This window comes from Microtus oregoni, unplaced genomic scaffold (assembly GCF_018167655.1).
Source record: "Microtus oregoni isolate MIOR12 unplaced genomic scaffold, Mior012 000000F_ref0000247, whole genome shotgun sequence".
Taxonomy (NCBI): domain Eukaryota; kingdom Metazoa; phylum Chordata; class Mammalia; order Rodentia; family Cricetidae; genus Microtus; species Microtus oregoni.
Window position 1 is genome coordinate 48,044,903 of NW_024543059.1, and position 15,130 is coordinate 48,060,032.

Consider the following 15,130-nt stretch of genomic DNA (forward strand, 5'->3'; position numbering starts at 1 on the left):
ATATGGGTTGCTGGTTATTTGTGTGAGCAAATTCTGTTGAAGAAAAGCCCAAGTCAGTTGTTCACATCCTGTCTCTCGTACATGGTCAGTGTAGAGCCTCATTGCAATTCTTTGAGCTCTTCAGTTAGGATATTTACTGTCTGGCACTCTGCAGAAAAAATGAACTGCTATTCTAAGTAAATGGATAATCTCAGTAGTATTAAGGCACACCGACTTTTGCTCTTTTACAATGACAAGGTTTGAATATTCCTATTACTGATACAATATGCCCTGTTGTATGAATATTAAAAGATACTATATGTTCTACTTTTTACAAAGTTTTTTGCTTTAATTCAACACTAGAAGTTTGTTTTGAAAGAAATGAAACTTGAAGGATGGCAAGATAGGTCAATAGTTAAAAGCAGTTGTTGTCAAACCTAACAAACTGAAATCAATTGCTGGGACCCAATGGCAGAAAGAGAGAACTGATTCTCACAAATTGTATTGTGAACTATATACACATATGTTCACACACACACACACACTCACACATTGCACATCTACCCCCACCCCAATTAATTTAAATTACAAAAAAATTAAAAGAACTAAAACTTTGCTTTTCTAGCATCCTAAAGTCCTGGATTCCATCCTCAGCCCCACATAATCTACCCAACTGTTGCACATCTTTAATCCTAGCACCTAAAAGACAAATTGAAAAGGACAAGAAGTTGCGGATGAATGTGTCTGTCAACTTGATACAGCCTCATATTGCAAGGAAAGATAGTTTTAATGAAGGATTCTTTACACTGAATTGACCAGTAAAAATGATTGTAAAGGATTTCAATTAAATGTGCCAAGACCCAGTACATTATGGGCAGCAATAGGATGTGATCATGGGAGTCTAAACTGTAAAGGGAGCAGAGAAATTAAGTTGAGCACAAGCAAGCACATGTGTAGGCATGCATCCATTTCTCTTACCTTGACTGTGGGTATAGTATAAATGCTGTCTCAACTTTCCTCACCGGATTGTGAGCAAAACAAACCTTTTCTTCCCTACTTTATTTTCTGAGATGGCATTTTGTCACAGTAACAGAAATGAAACTAGGACAGATGTTTCAGTCAATCCTAGTTCACGTCACAAGTTCAAGGTGAGCCTGGAACACATGCAACCCCTTCTTCATAAAACTTAAAACAAACAATATCAATAAAGTAAAAGAAAGCAAGAGAAGTAGAAGAAGAGAGATAAAGGAAACATTTAATTTCAAGCTATTCTGCCATTGGGATGATTTCTTGTGAAGATAGGTTTTCCTACAGAGTGCATCCCTCTATAAGACTGACATCCACTGAGTTGATGCCTATAATGTGATGTTATGCTTTTTACCTTTGAAATAAAGCCTAAATTAGTTATGGTTTATTTACTACATAAAATACTATGAACAAAGCAGTTTATGGGAGGAAGGTTTATTTGCACTTAGGATTCCAGAGCAATAAGATTGATCATTGAGGGATCAACTGTCATGGCAGCTAGAACAGCAAAAGGAGAACTGACATTCTGAACCACAAACAGGAAGCAGAGAGAAACCTGGGATTGATATTTGTTTTTAAAACTTCAAAGCTGTCCCTCGTCGTCTACTTCCTCCAGGCAGGCCGTATCTTCTAAACCACTCAAAGGGACACCACCAACTGGTGACCAATTTTTCAAACATCTGAGTCTATCTGCACATTCTCATTCAATCCATGACAGGGCCTCATTACGTTACGGAGGACTAGCTTTCATGGTACCAGAAGGCATCATATAAACTTCCAAAGGCAGGAGGAAACCAACTGTCCCACCTAGCTATGATGTCTATGAACAGCATTAACGACAAGCCTGATGACCCTAGGAGTATAATAGTAGCACACATAGCTTGGCAGGCACCAAGTGCTCTTTAACTGGACCTAAACCTGTTTATATTATACCTGGTACTGGAAGTCTAGCTAACTGATCAGTGCTGGTGAAATTGTGCTCATCAGAGGACTGATTTATGACTGATTTACTAAAGCATTGTACTCTCTAAAAACAATCTGTACCTATTTGGTCTCATAGCCATAGCTAAACATAGTCTTTACTTTCATCAAGGAAATTACAGCAGAGTGACCACTGCAGAAAACCACAACAAATCAGTATGCAAAGTTGTGGAGCTTAATCTTAAAGGATACATCTACAAAGCAAAGCCACAACTAAGTCTGGAACACTGTGGAAGGTAGGATAGAGAGATTGTAAAACTCAGAGGATTGACGACTTTGCTGTGAGATTGTGTATCCTAATAACATTAGAAGCTATACACCCATGAAGCCTCACCAACATGAGCACCCAAACACAAACATGGATGAAAAAGGACATCAAAAAAGATGCCAGCCTTTATGTGGAAAATCCCAGGCGGCCTCAACCATAAACAAAAAATAAAAAATATAGACAACTCAATAAAGCTGAGCATGGGAGAGGTATCCCCCACCCAAAGAAGAGCACACCAATTTTCAATCAATTGGCAGATGGTCAGTCTTGGAAACATGGATACAAATAATATGATATGGACTCAACAGATTATATTTAGGAAAACATATCCATGTACAAATACAAATGCACATGTAATAACAACTGATGAAACAGAGGTCATAAACTTGACAGAGAAGAAAGAGAGGATAATGGAAGAAGGAAAGGGAAGGGGAATTGTTTTAATTAAAATACAATCTCAAACAAGAAGAGTAAAAAAAAATATTAAAACTGTGTTCAAATATTTGACTATTTATGTCACTGGTTTTTCTTGATGTGAGGACAAGCTAGCAAGGAACATTTCGGTAGCCTCTTGAGAGCCAGCATTTGGGGTCCAAGCATTCTCTTGTAGCAGACTGGTAACTCATGTTCTGGCTGCAGGCACTCTTTCCTGAAGATATTATTAATTTGCATTTTTGCAGCAAAATGGGATGGCTTTGAAGTTTTAGTGGTTTACCTTGCAAGCCAGATCTGGGGCTCAGGAAGCCTTGTGTTGTCACATTTTCTATGGTCACACCCCCATTGGGTGGACACCCTGATTATCTCTTTTCAGTATTCTAAACATAGAACCTGGCTCACTTCTTTCTAAACTCAGTGCAAGACATCACACGTCCTATACTAATACATGTATGCATGTTTAAGCAGACTTTTTAAATTATTTTGAGATATTTAAGTAATCTGTCCTTGAGCAAAGATCATTAAACAACTTAAACCCTGAATTATCTGGTGTCTGGAAATTTTCAGTCTTTGCCTTGTGGAGAGCTGATGATAGTTTGTGCTTGATGAAGAGGTACAGCAAAAATCTTCCTGCAGGAGAGGGGATGAGTAGTACATCTCTGCTGTATATTTTTACATAATGGGCAAAAATAATTTTCATAAATCATCTTTCTCAAAAATAGGTACATGTTCTTGTATATACATGCACATGGTAAATATGGCCTGTTTATGCTTGCATCTCATTCTTATTGTTAGGATGCTGAGAATTGGCCATTTGTGCTTTTTTCTGCTGTGTTTAAAGCATTTCTTAAACTTAGTAATGGACCATGGTTTCCACGGAAATGAGAAGTGGTTTTTTGCTTGTTTTTTTTTTTTTTGGAGGAACATTAATAGACTTAGGGTCTTGCTGGGATCACAGCTTTCATCTAGCAGGCGCTTTCTTGTTTTCTCAGCTGAGTGACAACTAAGTGCTCATTTACTCATTAATTATAAAAAGCATTTCCTAAGTAATTAACTCACATCAGTAAACGCTACACATCAAAAAGTGGACTGAATGCATTATGTGAACAAATATATTCACATGAATACCTAAATATACTTGCATAAATACATATATATAGAAGAATCAATACATTTATTGAATATAACATATTGTATGTGTGTGACAATAAATACAACATTATATTGTATACAATAAACACTATATTGTATGAGTAATGCACATATATCTAAGATAATCACCTCAACTGGCAATTTAAAGAGTTTGTAAAGTATGATGTAAATAGTAGATACAGTATGATCACAACTAATTTGACACAGATACTAGACAGTATGAGGCTGGTCCTATGAAGTCAGTCATGATAAAAATGCAGCAGAGACAGCCTCTAACTAATTACTGTGGAAGTCAGACATCTGGAGACATTCAGGACCTATATCAGTATCAGACGATAGTGTTCCATGATGGGAATGTGTTGTGGGAGCTGCGGGTTGTATTCCACCACCCAGCTCCTGCCACCGGCTAGCGTTACCTGAAATAACAACACACAAATTGTATTCTTTTAAACACTGTTTGTCCATTATATCTAGCCTCTTCTCAGCTAACTCTTGCATCTGAACTAGCCCATTTCTAATAATGTGTGTAGCACCCCAAGGTGCGCTTACCGGGAAGATTCTAGCCTACGTCAATCCTGGGTTGGAGTTTCATCGCGTCTTCCCGGGAGAGGGAAGCATGGTGTCTGAGCTCACTTCTTCTTCCTCCCAGCATTCTGTTCTGTTTACTTCACCCACCTATGTTCTAACCCATAAAATGGGCCAAGGTAGTTTCTTTATTAGCCAATGACCTTCCTCCATCAGGAATGTGAGAGAAAGAACCACTGATTGGTACTGTGGAAGGTGGGCATCTGAAATATCCATCCCATATATCAGCATTATAGTAAGAAGCTATAGATGATTGGTATACACTGTCTCATTGACCATCTGAAATATCCATCCCATATGTCAGCATTACAGTAACAAGCTATAGATGATTGGTATACACTATCTCATTGATCTCCTTAGAATGTGTGTCACAATATCATTGTCACATAATATAAAAGTGTACATGTGTCAGGGGCCTATGATTTTAAGTCTCCCCAGGATAAATATCCGTGTATTCAGATATTGTAAGAAATGTAAGAAAGAATAGGCATTTGGGCAATTATGGAAGGGCTGGCCATGTTCTGAATCCATAGGCATTTTCACCCAAGTCAAAACTAAACCTGGAACAATTTTAGGACTTTTTGGAAGTGCATGGATTTTGTGTGTAGGAAAAATGAAGCTAATGTTTATGTACTCTCTGCCCAAATCATTATTGTTGCACTACAAGAAATGATCAGTGTGATCATGATAGATAATGAAAACATATACTTCACAGTTTGCTTCCATAATCTCATCCATGAATTGAACTTTTTGTGAGATTCCTAGTGTCCTCCAACAGCTATCAAAACTCCCTCTTTGGGCAGGACAGTTATCCCCACAGCATTACTCATAAATAACACCTTATTTCAAAGCAGACATACTCCAAGGTCTATCGCATTCACCTAGCATAGACAAGTAAAGTTATCAGCTAAAACAAATGCACTCTAATCATAAAAGGAATTTGAAAATTTCTATTATACAACAAAATTCCAGATGCTGCACAAGATACAGACCAGTAGCTGAGAGCTTGACATACTCAGATGGGTACATTTCAGACATGTGGGGCAGCAGAACTCAACTAATTGAAGGAAACACGATTTTAACTCCTTCAGTGAAATGTCATAACATGATTGAAATGGATAGAGAGATTCAGACTACAGGACTGGATTCAAAGACTGCTGAGTACCACTGTAGTAAGAACAGTGGAGTCTTGACAAATGCCAGTGACTAGTAAATAACCTGAAGCAGATAATACTTAGACAGATAATGCTGTGCTAATTGATTTGTGCATGCCAGCCATGCTCATTACTACAGCTCCCTCATGAAAGTCGTGTGTAGAAGTAGCTTGGTGTCTGTGTGTTTATGAGACATTTTATAGATATGATTGCATGTACCTTGTCTTAAAGCCAAAGACATTCTAAAGAAAAACACAAAACCCATCCCAAAACAAAAACATAAATCTGTCAGAATGTTTCATAAATTTAAAATTAAAGCTAGGAAATATAGGTTGATGTGGGATTCCCCTCTGTATGCTTTGAATACCATTGGTTAATAAAGAAACTGGCTTGGCCTGATAAGATGGAGTATAGCTAGGAAGGAAAAACTAAATTGAATGCTGGGAGAAAGAAGGTGGAGTCAGGAGAAGCCATGAAGTAACTGCCAGAGACAGACGCTGGAACTTTGCTGGTAAGACACAGCCACATGACAATACACTAATTAATAGAGATGGATTAAAATTAGATGTAGGAGTTATCCAATAAGAAGCTAGAGCTAATGGGTCAAGCAGTGATTAAATTAATACAGTTTCTGTATGATTATTTCGAGTCTGAGCTACCAGGTGTCCGGAAAACAAACAAGTGGCCTCCTCCTACAATAGGTCATCATTAATTAACCCAAATACATCTGGATTTTAGTCCTGCTTCTACAGTTTCTTTACCAACAAATATGCAAAAACTGCTGCCCAACTATCAAAGAAACATCTGAAAGACTGATTTTCTTGATATAATATAATAAGCCCAATTTTAAAAATTTTAACTAAGGGATTAGAGGCTTACAACACCCATGATCATCAAAATGGAAAAATGGAAAAACAACTGTATTTTTCTAAGTTACTTCTTAGTTCAAACTGTAATTGCAATGAACTTTTCAATATCCAGTCAGAAAATTTCAGGTAAGAAATACATTTTCAATCAAAAGATGAAAATCAAAATTCCCTTTTGCTGAGGTTATATAAAATAGCTCACATTGGTAAGGTGATTGCTTCTTTCAATCAAGGTTTATAGTATCTACATAAATTTCTTACCCCACTCACAAAATGAACCATTTTCTTTTGTGAAAATGACCTATACAATCTTAAAATCGCGTACATTCCAGCCATCAATGTTGACAACTTTCAAACTTTAAAATAGGTTATTTTCTATTTTAATGGGTAAAAGTGTCTGTTTCTACTAAAATAAAAACTTTGGTTTAATTATTAGAATTTTAGAGTATTACAGTATTAGAGTGTGGAAATGTTAAAGCAAGGTATCATACAGCGAGATGCAAATCTCACCAGGCTTTGCTCTTACTGGAATATGGTTACTGATTCAGTTTTCATTTAGAAGTGATCTCTCTTTTGAGAGAATTTTGAATAAATGAAAAACTTAGGTTCAAGAAAGTAGTAATAAAATATTGGTAACATAAAACCAGCTAATATACACAGAGAGTTACAAAATATAAATGGAGAAACGAATCCCATGTTAATTGCAATGGGGCACTAAAGCAGGCTTTGGCTTTGGTTTATAGTTTATTTGTTAAATAATTGGTCTTCACATGATTTCTTTTAGCTGATGCAGTGGATAGTTTTACATCAAGAATATCATGCTCTTTGGGAAGAATTGTGTAAAGCATTTATGCTTTAGTTTCTCAATTTCTGGCTATCTATCATTACCATTGTCGTTGGCCCAAGGATTACCTTCAAGTTTCCTCTGTGTGTAAAACAACAGCATTTTAAAAATAAATGCTTTTGAGGGGTGAATTTATGGCTTCATGAAAAAGTAAAATGAGAAGTCCACTGGTAAAGTCAAAATATACATTTTCAGTACTTAGTTGTGTTTCTACATGTGTGTTGCCTGATTGGCACTTAGAGGTATTTCAATTTGCAGATTAGACATGGAAGATGTTCTCAAAATTCAAGATTTGATGGCCTTTCTTTCCATGTTTTAACATCAGAGTGAAAAACATGCTTAATGCATCCATAAATACATAATGCTTTATGCATTAGGATGACTGCAATAAATATGAATTCCATTTGGTAGAGACTGAATGGAAATACTTATATTCACCCACTTAAGACATCAACCTCTCATATAACCTCTCCTATTTACTAGAGTAACTTGATATACAGCATAAAGACAACCTTGGTTACTCAGCAACTATCTAGAAAAACTACCATATTCTAAATAGATCTTCCATCTGAACTACAATAACTCATGAAATCTGCCATGAAAGGTTTCTCCAAAATTACTAATACAAAGTTTAAATGTTTATATACTGATACAAGGTAAAATATTAACATTATATTTCTATCCCTATAACCATTACATAACACATTAATAACAAAATTATTTTTGAAATCTTAAAGTACATGAAATATACAGAATATTTTAATGAAAATGTTTTCTATGGAAAGCTTAGGAAAATGGTTGTTTGCAAAATAAACCCAAGCTATTATTACAAAGAGAAAGAAATAGAAATAAAAATTCAAAATTACTTACTATGTGACTTAAGTGTAGTTTATATGATAACAATATTCAGTAACAAATATTAAATAGTCTATAACCTTGAACATGGGAGGTAAAGTTATGGGATCAAGTGTACATGTTCATCATTTTACTAGGGAGCAAAAGAAGTCTGGGCTATGTGAGGAACTGTCTGAAGAAATAATCAATTCAATGAATTAAAATAATACACATAAACAAGAAATAGAGAAAAGATACTGAATAAATATTTTGTTAAATTAGGTCAATAAAAGTAATTTAATGACATCAAACCGAAGGACTATATATATTTTATACTCATTGATTTATATTGTCTTATCATACAGCTCTCACTATGCAGCAAAGAATCTCATGACATATCAGATGGAAACAAGGTCGGTGTTTATTAAGCAGTGCTGAGTGCATATTTATGGAGTCAAGAGCCTTAGCAACTACTTGGCAACCCACTGGCTTCTGGAGTTACATTCTTCGAAGAATAGCATGCAAGTTAATATTATGTGACGTTTAAAGACTAAGTCAAGAAAAAAGTTCTGAATACATGTTTTCTTATTCACAGAATTTCCACTTACAAATAAACTTGCAATGTTTTATGATATTCATTGTGTATGTTGACGGATGAGAAAGAGCTGCTGAGAAGATTCACACTAAATGAGTTTGTACCGGGGAGAAATTCTTATTATCTCACTAGTCATTTAAATATTCTTGATTGAGATGATAATGGTGGTGGTGATGATGTTATTTGTGATGACAATGTTTCTGAAAATGGATTATGTCTCTTCTTCATGTAACACTGCAATGGTCGAGTCCATTATGTTAGATCTCTTGACTCTCAGTCAGAAAGATATGAAGCAGATCTAGGGAAATGAGTTTATTCCTGTCTTTTTACCTTGTTTCAACTTAATTGATTTTAGTTTTGTTTTTATGTTTTTCATACATTTTTCTCTCTCCAAAGAACAAGCACTAGTTAATTATACTAGTCATAATTAACATATCTATATGCATGTGCCACGAACTCTAGTTGAATTCTTCTAAGTTCATAGCAAAATCAATTATATATTTTCATTATATAATTTACAGTTTTTCTTTCTTTGCTGTGGCCATTTTTTGATGGACCATGTTGGTTTATTTAAATTTCATAGACACACTTTGTATTAGGATATTTCTTTGTGTTATATATTTTCTGCCTTCAAATGTTAAAGCCTCTTTTGCATTTATATTCTTACCATTTTATAGTTTTCTTTGTATCTCATTTGTATTTTAGTAATTTGAAGTTTTGTCCATGTATTGTTTTTGTTTTGTGTAAAACTTATATATGAGTATCTGTTTCCTGAATGATATTGTACATAAATTCTCTCCCCTTGCCACCCCCCCTCTCTCTAATGTTACGTTACATGAACCCTCTGACTTCCTCTCACTGTCACCCATGAGTCCTTTCCTTAGGTCCTGGCTTGCAACAGGTGGACCCAGTTCATCCACAGCCCTAGGGGCTGATTTGAGGAAATGGGGCTGCTTTTCTTATGGCAATCTTTAAATGTCTCCTCAGCAGTCATCATTGGCTTCACAAATTGATTCTTACTGACACTGGGCTCTTAATTCTTCCTTATGAGGAACAGTGACGGAGGGAACTATCACTTTTAATAATAATATTTTAGGTGGATGACTCCTAAATCTTTTCTGTATTGTAATTTAAATCTCAAGGAGGTAAAGAATAAAATTAAAATTGAACATGTTCAAAGGAAATTCTGGAAGTAAGACAAAGGAGGTAGGAAAAAAAAATTGCCTGAGGTTTAGTTCAACAGCTGAAAAGGAGTTTAGACTATCTTATATACTAACAAATAGACACACAAATAAATTCATTATATTATACAGCTCAAGAGGTTCAGAGAAGTAGTTTTAATTTTTAAAGTAAACTCATGTCTCCAACATGTCCCCTCTCTCATGACAAGAGGCTAAGATATCTTAGAAAGAAAAGTGTATATTTGGCTTAAGGCTTCAAAATGACCGAGTCCATGATGGTGGTGGAGCAAAGGCATGGTGACAGCAACAGCTGACACACCTCCCCCAACAAAGCCACATCTATTAATCTTTCCCAATATGTTTCAGCAACTGGAGACCAAACATACAAGTACACAAGCCTATCAAAGTCATTTTCATTCAAATCAACACACATGTCTAATGGTTCAATAGTTAACAAACACTAAGGCATGTATGAAATATATCCACCTAAATAAAAGTTAAGTTTTATTTGCCCTGATACCTAAAGATTTCATTTTTTTGTACCTTAGGTGAGTTTCTAGCACATTAACTAAGCTGTGAAGTATCAATGTCATTGGTGTCAATGATGTAAAAGAGACAGTAGCAAACTGTAAGTGTCAGGTACTAATAAAATTGATTTTAAAATTTAATTTATAAATCCTAGGGATTTAACAGATAAGCTGGGTAATCAGGTACTGATAATAAGATCTTAATATAAATGATGTTTTACCACTTTCCAGTTGTAGACATTCTGAATTTATCTCTAATAAAGTGGATTACTTCCCAGAGTTTCCTTTATACATTGAAATGAATCATTTTTCCTACTGAGATAAAAAAAAGTCTCTGTGTGTTCTGATTTAGGTGATCTTCACTTAGCTGATTCTTACCTACAAAATGATTGAAGTAATTTAAAGGCCATATTGATATTTTAACAATCTAATGACCCCAATTTAAAATTCATTTTGCCGAAGTATATGTACTTAATTAAGGAAATTGCAAGAAGATGTTGTCTCAACAAGTGGTTTGAATTTGACAAATTGAGAAGAATTTATTTCAAAGATAATGCAGTATATTAGATCTATTTTCTGTTTGGTTATATTTGACTTTTTAATCTTATTTTATCAATTCTTTGAGACTTTCATATATGTCTACAAAGTGTTTTGATTTACCTCCAGATGTCCCCTAACATCCCTTAGATGGATACCTTAAGCCTTGCAGCTTCCTCCTAATTTCATGTCCTCTATTTTGTTGTTGTTTTTAAATAACTTACTGGGTCCAGTTTTCTCTGCTCATTGTTGCTTGAGTGTATGGCAATGGGGCCATCCATTGAAGCATTGGGGATCTATCAGGGGAGACCCCTTTCAACAAAACAAACAAACAACAAAATCCTGGCACTCCCTTTCTTTGTGGACAATAAATTTTAATAGCTCCTTAGCTAAGGGGGGTTGGGGATGAGTCACACTTCCATGCTGAAATGCTGACTGCCTTGATGTTGAGTACTTAAGTAGGGAACCAGAAATGTTGTGATTTCAGGAGCTAGGTAATTCTGTAATGTCATAAGATTATTAATGGTATAGGAGGCTGCTTGTTTGTTCCTGGCTGCTCAGCCCTGAAATAATCACACAGAAACCATATTATTTGCAATACTGTTTAGCCAATAGTGTCAGCATATTTCTGGCTAACTCTTATATCTTAAATTAATCTATTTTTCTTTAATCTGTGTATTGCTATGAGGCTGTGGTTTACTGGGTAAAGTTCCCACGTCTGTCTCTGATGGGGCTACATGGCTTCTCTCCTGACTCTGCCTTATTTCTCCAAGCATTCAGTAAAGTTTTCCCCACCTAGTTCTACTCTGCCCTATCAACAGGCCAAGACAGTTTCTTTAATCCTTAACCAATAAAAGCAACACATAGACAGAAAGACTTCCTACACGATTTCCCCTTTTCTGTTTAAATAAAAAAAAAAGATTTTAACTTTAACACAGAAAAATAACAGCCAGAAATTGGGAAGAATTGACCTTGCACTCAGCTCAAAGGATATTTTCATGCTAATGTGTAGTGTAGCTTTTTATTTTCCCTTGTATTATCTTCCTACCCTTTGCCAAAGATATTGGGTCAAATAATCATTTAACTGAACTGCATACAAAACTTGTCTCATGCAAGGGACAGAGAAATCATCCAAAGGCACTTTCTTAGTCAATGTTCTATTGCTCTGAAGAGATAATATAACCATAGTGTTGACAGAAGTTTCTGTCCTGCCCAGTCCTCACAACTGTTAAGTCCCAAAGAATCACACAGAGGTCTACATTAATTATAAACTGACTGACTCATTAGCTCAAGCTTCTTATTAACTAATTCTTATAACTTACCTTAACCCATAATACATGTCTGTGTTAGCCGTGTGGCTTGGTACCTTGTTTGGCCAGGCAGTCACATCTTGCTTGTTTTGTGTCTGGCTTCCTCTGTGCCTGGGTGACAACTGCAGACTGCCTCTTTCCTTCTCCCAGAATTCTCTTGTTCTCCTTGCCCCACCTCTACTTCCAGCCTGGTTACTGGCCAATCAGTATTTTATTAAACAAGTACAAGAAACAAATCTTTTCAGGGTACAACCATTGTCCCACTTGTAAAGGAAAGAGTTTGCTTGCAGTTTCAGAGGTTTAGTCCATTATCATCATGACAGAAAGCATGGGCACATACAGGCAGACATGGTACTGGAGAAGGAGCTGAGAGTGTAATATATTTGGATCTGCATGCAGCAGGAATAGAGAGGCCCTGGGACTGGCCTGAGCCTTTGAAACCCAAGAGCCAACCCCCCAGAGACACACTTCCTCTCACAAGGCCACAACCTCTAATCTATTTCAAGCAGCACCACTACCTAATGAACAAACATTCAAATATATGAATCTATGGAGGCTATTCCTGTTATACCACCACAGACACTAACAACTTTGGTTTTATAAGGCAAATCGTAGAAGGCAGATGAGTTATAATTTTCTTAGCTCACATTAAATATACAAATTAGACACTCATTGGAAATGATACAAGCAAAGGTTCATACTATCATCTGTCTCTTCCGGAATTCCATCTGGGTTACTGTTGGGAACAGATACCTGGAAAGAAGCTGTATCTGCAGAGAATGATTGATTAAAACCCCAGAACTGTGGAGAGGTAGACATGCTGCAGGTCCAGAAGCTAATTGCCTTGTCTCGGACTGGTTCTGGCATTCCTTGCCAACCTCAGTCTCAGAACTAACATCTTGTGACTAACAGATAAAAACCCTTTCTGAAATCTGTCAGAGTAACAGCCCACTAGCTTCCACCAACCCCAAAGCCAATGATGTCCCGAGATAACACTGTAGGCCTATGGAAAGCTTACTGCATTTTTCTGCATCTGCCTCTCTGATGTTCCCATGCATGTTTTTATGTTGTCTTGATTTGTGACTTTCTTTGTTCTGTAAAAACTTCCTGATACTGCTTCCGATATGGATCATTTGAGGTAACTTAAATATGTGATCTTGGTTCATAGTCACCCATACATACTCCAGAATAAGCTGAGTCTTTTATTCTTTTGAGGTGAGAGCTTTTTCTGCAACATTATCAGTGTTAGACAGTCTTGTTCTTATTAGATTTTGCACATTTATTCTAGGATAACCTCAGTAAATGATGTTCTTTATAAACTCACAATGTCACTATCCTTCATTTACACAATCCATGCCATCTCTGACTAACCCTAGTGATTGCATAGTACTGGAAGGTTCCTCTCACATAAGGTGCTATCTCTGTTACATACAAGCCCCTTTGTTTGACTTTTGTGAGATTAGACATAGTACTTGTAGGGTTAGTAAATCCCACTTCAGGGCTAAGCATGGAACCAATGCTCCTTCCTGACAATACTCTTTGAAAATCAAACAATTAGCCTCTGATTCTCCAGGCAACCATAATTTCCAGACAGTACATTTATTGTTTTGTTTGGGTGGAAAGAGCTCTTAGTTTATTCTACATCCTAGTGCCACTTGTCAGCATGTAGGCCTGCATACAACCACTCTACTGTGATGTTTAGATAAGGATAAAAAGAGCGGCCAGAGGCTGAGTCCTAGGAACCAGGGATCTCACTCACATGTTTGCATTGTGTGGTGCAGAGTGTGGCCTCACCTGTTATAGTTCTGGGGCTCCTAAAGTATCAAGAGGAATGCTGCAGACCCTCTCAGCTTCTAGTACCCTTTCTGCACAACTAAGAAAACCATCTGCAAGTAGCTAGGATATATGGCAAAAAAGCATAGGTTTATTTGCAGTGGATCATTTGTTTTATGAGTATTTTCCCAACATGTAGCTTATTGTATAAATGAAAGAGCCATCACATGGAGACATCAAGCAGGGGTAGGTATGGGCTATTGAGACTGATGACAGGGTTCAACCCAGCCACATTAACAGACAGTATAAGATAATAGGACACTCTCACCAAGGAAAGCAGGGGGAGCCTTTGAATTCTAGAAGATAACTCTTGAAATTATTTATTAGTTTGATTGGTCCCCTTAAATTATTTACTTTGAACATTTAGGAGCTTACTAGAAATAAATAAAAAGAAAACCACAAAAGTAGCATCATCATTGTTGGGAAAGCATTTGGAGAACAGGAACATATTTTAAAGGCAGTTGAAAATGGTTCAGCATGCTTACTTAGGGGACAGTAACTACTGAATATATTAGACTTCATAGATATTGGTTCTTGTGTTTTTCTATCATTTTTCCTTTTTTATATCACTTTTTATAACATATTTTCTTATATATTTAAGTCCTCTCTATTTATATTATGATATTTATATTATCTTTTGATATTTCTCACAAAAATGACTTTTATCCTCCGTTTAATATCAACCTGTCTATTTTGACCTGTTGCAAATTTGAGAAAGAAAACATTTTCAGAGACAGAGAGACTATAAATAACTGTACTAACAGATAAGATACTTAGTGATGTTCACTTTCTTTCTTTTCCCATTGACAACAAACACACAGAGAGAGATATTTATTTTTTAATGTCTTTTAACTTGGGCGATAGATTTGTTTGAAGATCCAGTATTTACTACTTTACACAATCTTGCAAAGAGGGACTTAAGGGAAGAAGGTTTGATTTGGCTCACATCTGAGACATTGTAGTCCACTATGGTTTGGAGATTGTATTGAGACTGTGGCCACAGAAGTATGAGGCCACCTGCTC

The 15,130-nt window shown here is 36.1% G+C and overlaps 1 protein-coding gene across 3 annotated transcripts in view; it reads left to right on the forward strand.

The window, feature by feature from the left end:
* Nucleotides 1–15,130, forward strand: part of Luzp2 (leucine zipper protein 2) — a 404,363-nt gene that overhangs the window by 127,106 nt on the left and 262,127 nt on the right. Inside the window, exon 2 of one of the 3 annotated variants that reach the window (XM_041655677.1) lies at nucleotides 8,490–8,537. The exons of the other annotated variants lie outside the window; for them this stretch is intronic. The gene's annotated coding sequence lies outside the window, so the exon portion shown is untranslated. The remainder of the gene's footprint in view (nucleotides 1–8,489; nucleotides 8,538–15,130) is intronic. 3 annotated transcript variants of the gene reach the window in all.